The sequence below is a fragment of the Halichoerus grypus genome, chromosome 1, assembly GCF_964656455.1.
Source record: "Halichoerus grypus chromosome 1, mHalGry1.hap1.1, whole genome shotgun sequence".
Lineage (NCBI taxonomy): Eukaryota > Metazoa > Chordata > Mammalia > Carnivora > Phocidae > Halichoerus > Halichoerus grypus.
The window spans coordinates 66,154,421-66,160,805 of record NC_135712.1 but is presented as its reverse complement, the minus strand read 5'-3'; positions in this window follow the sequence as shown (position 1 = coordinate 66,160,805).

Genomic DNA, 6,385 nt, shown 5'->3' with positions numbered 1-6,385 from the left:
AGAATAGTTAAGTCATTCTTGAAGTAGAAAATGAAATGAAAGGACTTGCTCTAGTAGGTATGAAGACCTGTTATGAGGCTATAATAATTAAAAGAGTGTGGTATTGGCACTAGGGTAGGGAAACAAATAGAAAGACCAATGAAAGAAAACAGAGAGTCCAGAATAAGATATACACATGTATGGACACTTCACTTTTGGAAAAGCTGACATTTTTGCACAGAAAGGAAAGGAATTTTCTTTTCTTTTCTTTTTCTTTCTTTCTTTCTTTCTTTTTCTTTCTTTCTTTCTTTCTTTCTTTCTTTCTTTCTTTCTTTCTTTCTTTCTTTCTTTCTTTCTCTCCCTCTCTTTCTTTCTCTCTCTCTTACTTTCCTTTTTAGTATATGTGCTGCCCAAGCAAACACAGGAATTAATTTTCAATAATTAGGCTTGGTCAATTGGATATATGTATGAGAAAAAATGGAGGGGTACCTGGCTGGCTCAGTCAGTAGAGCATGTGACTCTTGATCTCAGGGTCATGAGTTCAAGCCCCATGTTGGGTGTGGAGCCTACTTAAAAAAAAGAGAGAGTGAGAGAGAAATGGAACTTAACTCCCTACTTCATATGTCAGTTCCATGTGGATTGTAAATCTAAATGTAAAAAGCAAAATATAATGCTCCTTGGAGACAACAGAGGAGAATAACTTCATGACCCTAGGAAAGGCACGTATTTCTTAAATAAGACACTAAAATCTTAAAGACATTAAAAGAAAAGATTGATAAGTTAAACCTCTCCAAAATAAATAATAAAAATATCTGTTCATCAAACAATATCATTGAGAGAGCAAAAGGCAACTCACAAATTGGGAGAAGATATTTTTAACCTGTATAACCACAGAAAGGACCATATCCAGAATACAATAAGGAACTTCTGTAAATCAAGAAAACAACAGAAAACTGAATAGAAAAAAATAAGCAGAAGATGCTACCAAAGACAAAAAAGGATATCCCAAAGTCCTGAAGGCTGATAAACATATGAAAAAACGTTCAACTTCATTAGTCATCAGGGAAATGCAAATTAAACCACAAATGCAATACCATTACACACCCACCGGTAGAACTATAATTGAAGACGGTCAATCCCAAATATAGCCAAGGATGTGGAACATTAACACTTTCACACATTAGTAGTATGTAGGTAAATTTAGAAAAACCTAAGTTTGAACATATGCTTACTATACAGAAAATCTATTGCTGCATGACAGCAATATTGTTTTAGTGGTTTAAAATAACAAACATATATTCTTTCTCTTTCTGTGGGTCAGGAATTTGACAATAGCTTAGTTGTGTGGGTTTTGGCTCAGGGTCTCTCATGAGTTTACAGTCAAAATGTTAGCTCTTCTGAGGACTTGACTGCAGCTAGAAAATTTCCTTCCAAGATGGTTCACTCATATGACTTTTGGCAGGAAGCCTTAGTTCCTCACCATAGGACTTCTCCATAGGACTGCCTTAGCGTCCTCATGATATTGCAGCTGGCTTCCCCCAGACTGGGCAAGGAAGAAGCTGTAATGCCTTTTATGACCCAGTCTTGGAGGTAACACACTAACTTCTGCTGTTCTGTTCATTAGAAGTGAGTCATTAAGTCCAGCCTTCACTTAAGGGTCATGGATTTAAGCTCCTCCCTTTTGAAGAGAGGAGGGTCAGAGAATTTGGGGACATATATTAAAATCACCACACATACTCCATGACCAAACAATTTTACCGTGAGTTACAGAAGCAAAAATAGGTGAGTGTATGGCTCTCCAAACATTTACAACAATGTTTATAGCATCATTATTCATAATAGCCAAATAGTAGAAATAAAATGCTTATGAACAATACAATAGATACATAAATTGTGCTATATTCTAACAATATAATACTATTCATAAATAAAAATTAACAAACTTATGATACATGCAAAACCACAGATGAATCTTGCTAATACTAATATTGAGCAAAAGAGACAAACTCCAAAAATGTGTACTACGTTACTTTCTTTATATAAATGTTAAAAGAGGCAAAACCAAAATATACTGTAAGAAGTCAAGATGGTGGTTACCTTTGGGGAGGAGAAGGGAGGGAATGATTAAGAGGGGTTATGAGGAGATGCTTCTGAAATCACCATTTCATTACTGATCTATAACATGCCCAGAAGGGTAGCTGCAAAGGTATGTTTACATTATTATAGTTCATGGAGCCATATACCTCTGATTTGTGCAGATTTCAGAATTGTCTTACACTTCAAATTTGGAAACTTTTTAAAAAGATGCCAAAGAAAGAAAGAAAGTATTCTTCAGGTAAAAACAAAACATGTCTGTTTTGTTTGGTCTGCAAGTAGCCAGTTTGTAATATCTGCTTTAGACCAGGTTGGTAAATATGATCTTCAGTAGCCTCAAAGCATATGGGTTATGTTAGACTTTGGTGGTAGCATAAATCTATTCCTATAGAATTTAGAATTGTCAAATGTTCATTATGGAAAAGCCCTCTGGATCAGTTAATCCAGTGATTCTTCAAACCGACCTCTCTGGCAGAGGCAACCCCTTAGGTACTCCACTGACTGCAAGTGCTTCTCAGAACACAGTGTAAAAACCAATGATCTAGCCTAATGCCCTTGTGTTACAAATAAAGAAACTGAGGCTTAGAGAGACTGTTATTTGTTTAGAGTTAAACAGCTGCTTGGTGGTAACGTCCTGAGATTCACTCCCACGTGAAGGTACCATGAGTCTGTCTTGCTGCCCTGGAGAAGAAACACGAAAAGGGAAAAGTTACATATCTCAGGACCTTGGTCTTTGGAGTAGAAACTCTCCAATTCTGTCATTCAAGGTGGTGGCAAAGCAGAATTATCAAAGATAAGCTGAGACAAGAAATGTGTTGGAAATTGTTCTGTTTAGGGACTGCCCTGGGGAATGCCCTATTTGCTAACAAAGATGTGGGGCATTCTCTCATCCAGCTCACCCTTCAACTAGCTTCTCAACTCCGGCTGTACATTAGAACCACCTGGGAACTTTTGAAAAAATACTGCTTCCTGGGTCTCCCCATAGACTAATTGAATCAGATTCTCCAGAGTGGGCTGGAAAGAACTGGATATTCTGACCCCTACTGAGCTTTACTGAGATGTGTATTGACTGAGCTCATCATCTCAGAGAAGCTCTGAGTCTAAACAACAAAATTGGGCCTTGCCACAAGATGAAAAAACACTAGAGAGAGAAAAAAAAATCCCTTTGGTGGTAGCAAAACTCCAGGCTGCCTACCTTTATTATTATGAGAACTTGGACCTCTTCTCTGTGGCTCCAGCCTCGGGAAAGCAGCCCCCCATTTGTCCCTAGTTTTTCTCCTTATAATAAAATATTGGGAACACCAGATTCTTAGGCCTTGTGTGAAAAGTGCAATTAAAGTACCTTCGTTTCATGCATGGCTTTGGCAGAACATGGAGTCTACACTTCTGCTTAGAATGGGTAGAGCCCGTTCTCTGAGAAAGATTACCCTTAGAGATGCATTAGTTCTGTATTCCTCTGTCCAGTCAAGGGACATCTTCCTAATCTGCGTCCTTCTCACCTTTTTAGAATGCCAGAAGTGGAAAGGACCAAAGAGGTTATTTCACCCAGTTTCCCATTTGATAAAAACATTCTTGGCCATAAGTGACTTCCTGAAAGTCACACTGGATATCAGTGGAAATGTCATGGCACAAATACACATGGTCTGATTCTGTACCCAGTGCTCACTCTTTTTTATCTTAAAAGTATTTTTAATTACAAAATATGCCAAAGATAGAGAAAAGCATATAAAATTTAACTGATTTTACATTTTTAGCATACTGGTTTCAGATATTTAAAAATAAAATGTTACAGATTCAGCTGAAGTCCCTCCTAACCCATACCTCTCTTCCCTCCCTCTCCCAAGTAACAGCACTCAAAGATTGGTGAATCCTATTCCCTGGAATGTTTGTTATACTTTGTTCTACATATATATGAATCTTCCATAATACTATATGATATTGTTTTTGTCTTAACATTTGACAAAATACTGTAAATAGGATCTTGCAACTTCTTCATTCATATAATATTATATTTTTAATATTCATCCATGGTATAGATTTAGTTAATTCATTTTAACAGTGTCATATTATCGCATTTCATTGATAAGCCCCATTTTATTTATTTATTCCCCTCTGATGGAAAGTTTTTCCAGGTTTTACACAAATTGTTTCACAGCCAACATCCTTGACATGTATCTCTGTGTACAAGAGTGAGAATTTCTATAGATTGGAGACCTAGAAGGGAAATCACAAGGTCCTGGATATATGCACCTTCAACTTTATGATATTTTGTCAAATTGTTCTCCAAAGTAGTTGAACCAATTTACACTTCTCACATCTTTACCAATACTTGGTTTACTCAGACTTTTACATTTTAACCAATTTGTCACAGGTGAAATAACATTGTTTTAAATTTACAATTTCTGATTACTAGTCAAGTTGAGCATCTTCTAATATAATTAATAGTGAATCAGATTTCCTCTTATATGAATTGGCTATTCATCTCCTTTACCATTGGGTTGCCTCCTTACTTTTTAGGAGTTTTTTAAAAAAAAATACGGTTGTTATATTTTGTTTGCCTTTTAAATGCTCAGGAAATATCTTTCTCCAGTATGTGGTTTGTTTTTCATTTTTTATATATTGTCTTTTGTTTATAGAACTTTTAAATTTAATATTGTCTTCTGTATCAGCCTTCCTCAATGAATTCTTCTTCTTGTTTTCTGTTTAAGAAATCATTCTTTTCCTCAAGGTCATTTGGGTAATCTACCATATTTTCTTCTAAAAGCTTGAAATATTTGCTTTTAATATTTAGATTTTAATCACTTTGGAATTTTGTATGTAGTATGAAGAAGAGATATCTTACCTTTTAACATAGCAAACACTAATTGTCCCAGCATCACTTATTGAATAGTTTATGGTTGTCCCATTGATCATGCCACCTCTGTTATATATCAAGTTCCCAGCCATATGGGTATCTGTTTCCAGAATCTCTTATATGTTCTCCTTGTCTGTTAGCCTATCTATGCCAGTGCCACATTGTTTTAAGTGCTCTAACTTTATCATTTAAAGAGGCAAATTCCCCTCTTCCTTCTTATTTTTTTTCAAAAATTATCTTGGCTATTTACCACTGTATTCCATTTAATTTTAGGAATATCTTGTGAAGTTCTGGGGAGATTTTTCAGGTTTGTGTTAGAAATATTTAGAATTTATTAATTTGAAAAAAATTATTGTCCTTAGTTATATTGTTTTTATCCATGAATATGGTACATCTTTACATTTATTTACATCTTTCAAAACTGTTTTCATTAACTTTTTACAATTTTCTCCGTAGAGCTATTTCACATATATTGTTAGATTTATTCACTTTATAGATTTACTGCTATTACAAATATATATTTTAAAGTTATCTCTTCAAAATGGATATTACTGACATATACAGATGCCAGTGACATTAACATATTGACCTTGTTTTCAGCAACCTCTCTTGTTAGTCCTTATATATATAGATTCTCTTCAGTAGTCCGTGTAATCATAACACTGTGAATAGCAACATCTTTATTCTTCATTTTCGGCCTTTTAATTTTCTTATTCTGCTAATTAGAAGATTCAGCATAATGTTGAATAGGAGTAGTAATAATGAACAAATTTGTTCCCAAACTCCTTTCACTAGATTCCACCACCTCCTGCTTTTAGCCCTACTCCAAGATGAACTGTATCTTGGGTTATATCCCACTGACCAAAAAGTAGGTCTCCCAGTCCCTACTGACCCAGACCTGCCTTATCAAGCATGCAGCTCCTACTAACCTCATTCAATCAATTGCACTTAATAAAGGTGTCCAAACATCCAGAGGAGTTTCATTTGGATATTCCACTATTCTCTCAGATGCAATGTGTCTGAAATGATTCAAAACTTTTCTATATATCTGTGTTCTTTAATGGCATCACCATCCACACAGACTCAAAAATCAGAAACCTATATTCTTCGCTCAATTCCCACATCTAATTTACCATCAGTCTCGTCAATTCCACATTCTAAGTATCTGCCAAAGTATTTTCTCTTCTCCACTCTCAACACCAATGACTGGGTTGAGCCCTCAGTATTTCCATCTTGACCACAGTAACAGTTTCCTAACTCACCTTCCACCTTTCATCTCAATTCTTGCTTACCATTCTTCTCATTGCTGTCAAATTTATTTTCCTAATATGCAAGTCTGATCATGCCTCACCCAGCTTAAAACCCTTCACAGCTTCCCCATTGTCTACTGTATGGAGTCTTAGTTCTCCAGCTGGTCATGCAAGGCCCTTTATTTACCCTGGCTCTCGAACATATTTT